Consider the following 3,115-nt stretch of genomic DNA (forward strand, 5'->3'; position numbering starts at 1 on the left):
ACGGCGCAGGGCTGGGAGGTAGTTCATTCTGCTGTAGATGGGGCCGCTGTGAGTCAACAGTAACAACTGTCTGCTACAGGAGAAGGTCCATGAGAGGTAGCACCGTGAGTTCCTGCACTGGGTGATACCAGCCCTAAAGTAACCACCATGCTAGGCTTAGGCTACACCCTTGCCTCACTCGCACCACAGTTAAGAAGACCATGAGGTCACCCCAGGCAGTCATCTTTGTCCTCTGATGCCCAGGTAGCAAACTCAAGACAAGTCTCAGGCCTACAGAGAGGGAAGCAGTGAAGGCATCAGGCCCCTCTTCCAGAGGTCTAGTGCCAATGATAACTTGGGGCTACCAACTTATTTACATTTGTTTATAATGTAAACCACCTGTTTTTTTGTTTGTTTGTTTTTAGGGGTCACAGGTTTATTGGGGGCTACACACACACACACACACACACACACATACACACACATAGCATCACAAGATCAGGCACGGTTACTCAGTACACTCGAGGTGGCCTCTGACCACACTGGGGACCCAGAGGGGAGTGGGGAGTGGGGAGCGGGCAGCATCCTCCCTAGTGTCCCAGACCTAGCTGGGTCCTTTCCTCCTGGGCAGCTGGGGGAGGGGTGGCTGGGGTGGGCACCAGGCCTGGCAAGGGGGAGGGAGCGAGAGTGGGCGGGGAGGCGGGGGTCCCCCCTCCCCTCACTCCAGCGACTGCAGCATCAGCAGCTGCTTCAGCACCTTGGTCTGGCTCGTCTCTCGGATCTCGCCGGCCAGGAACATCTCGTCCACAACCGTGTAAACCTTATAGAAGTTGAACACCAAGTCTAGCTCGCAGACGTTGTGGAAATACTCATTTAGGACCTCCACGGAGTTGTGGATGGCCTCCAGGTAGGCCAGGTTGTTGTCATTGACGTCCACGCAAATGCAGAAGTAGAGCCCGCGTCGTGTCGGTAAATGATCTTAAAGTTCCGGAACTCCACAAAGTTGGTGTGCTTGGCGTCCCGACGGTGACCACGGCGTGCACCTCCTCGATCAGCCTCTGCTTCTCGTGGTCGTCAAACTGCATGTACTACTTGCCCGCCCGGTTCTGGATGAGGATAAAGCGGATCATGACCACCCGGGTCCGGACCCCGGCGGCCCTGGTTCCCAGGCGACTGGGCAGCCCCCCACCTGACTGTTTAGAAAGAGAAATGATACCTTAGTGGCTCAGATCGCCTTTCAGGAAAGAAGCCCTCGCGGTGCTTGCATCCACTAGCATCTCCCAGGGAGAAAGATGAGGCAGCCTGCTTCAGTAAAGATGGCAGCTTTGTGACGGGGAGACACATGGATGAAGCCCCTGGTGAATCACCGCCGACCAGAGACCAAGGAAAGGAGTAGCCTTGTCCCCGTGCAGAGTGCTTTGCAAAGTGGATTGGGGCAGATGTGCGTCGTCGTTTAAAATTGAACACTGTATCATTCGATCTCCCTTCTGACCCGTTTTAGAGTTGTTCTAGTTTTCAATATTTTCTGCTTTCTTTTTGGTGGAGATTTGTTCCTCTATTTTCTTTTGTTATTATTGTCAGCTTCTTGGTTTCTTTGTGTTTCAGGAGATGAAATCCAGGATTGTGATTCTATAGAGACAGGAGCTGGATTGATGGTTCTTGAGGGTGTGGCAGGCAAGGTTGGGGGAAATGGGGAACTAATAACACTGGGTACAAGAAAGAAGAACATGTTATAAAATGATTGTGCAACTCTTCTTAATATGATTGAATTATTAAATTGCATGATAGGTAGATTATGTGCCAATTAAAATGTTTAAAAAAGAAAGCAAAGGAAAGTAAATAACACACACACACACACACACACACACACAAAGTTAGAAACTTTGGAATCCCTAGAGTTCGCTCTACTCTATCCTAGAGAGAGGGTCACTGTAGTCCAGGTCACATAGAGAAACAAATCCAGGGAGACTCATATGTGTATAAGAAAAAGCTTTATATAAAAGATCAAGTGCATATTGAGAAAACATCCGATTCCAGTCCAGATCAAGTCCATAAGTCCAATATTAACCCATATGCCCAATCCCAGTCTCTAAATTCCTCTTCAGACTCACACCATACATGCAATGACACTGAATGAAAGGGCAGTGGGTAGAAAGTCTTATGGATCCAGTGGCAGTGCAGGCATCTCAGCACTGGCCTGGGTCTCCACATGGCTCCTCCACCTTCAGGGCTCTGGCTCCATCAGTGTAGCTCCATGTGGCTTGTCAACAGGGATGTGTTGCAGAAAGTGTATCTGGCCTCCAGTGAGCTATTTACCTCCTTCACGCCTCAAAATGAGGTAATCAAACTGTGACCCAAATGACAGGCTAGACTACCTTTTCATAAATTGATAGGAGATTATGTAATTGCAGGCAAGAATCACTACAGGTAAGAATCAGCCACAGGTTTTGGTTTTATTTTCAGGAAGGTACCCTGGAGGCACAATGGTTAGGGGCTGTACTAGAACTTAAATTCTGAGCACCAGGTTTGCAGAAGGCTACCTGTAACAAATCAAACTCAAACTCAATGCCATCGAGTCGATTCTGAAACATAGTGAACCGATAGGAAGAGTAGACTACCCCTGTGATTTCCCAAGACTGTCAGTCATTATAGGAACAGAAAACCTCATCTTTCTCCCAAGGAGCAAGTGATGGGTTTGAATTGCAAACCTTGAGATCAGCAGCCCAATGCCTAATCCACTATGCCATCAGTGTTTCAATGAGACCCCAGAGCTATTTGCAAAGTCTCCACACAGATGAAGCCTCCATTGAATTCCTTCTGATTATTAACTAAGGATGTAGATAATCTTGCCCTCAGACAGAGTGCTTCAGAGGCCACTCCCTCTCTAGCCAGCCTGGGGCAGGGGAGAGAAGAGACTGTCTCTTTTAGGGACCTGACTGGGTGTGTCCTGGATGGTGATCACCATATTGGACACAGTACTGGGCATTGCATAGTCATCAGTAGTATCCTGGCTGCCTTGGTCAGAACACCCAGGACCAATCTTGTAAGTTCTTCTGTCTAGCAATGTATGTATCCCACTCATGGCTCCATTTCCGTAGTCCCACTTGTAATGATAATGCATTGATCTCCCAGCAAT

General features: G+C 48.7%; 1 pseudogene; it reads right to left on the reverse strand.

Annotated features, from left to right (window-relative positions):
* Nucleotides 1–687: 687 nt before the first annotated feature.
* LOC101647202 lies at nt 688–1,109 on the reverse strand (annotated as a pseudogene).
* Nucleotides 1,110–3,115: the final 2,006 nt, after the last annotated feature.

This window comes from Echinops telfairi, unplaced genomic scaffold, assembly GCF_000313985.2.
Source record: "Echinops telfairi isolate 266 unplaced genomic scaffold, ASM31398v2 ScPeMD7_31;HRSCAF=116, whole genome shotgun sequence".
NCBI lineage: Eukaryota > Metazoa > Chordata > Mammalia > Afrosoricida > Tenrecidae > Echinops > Echinops telfairi.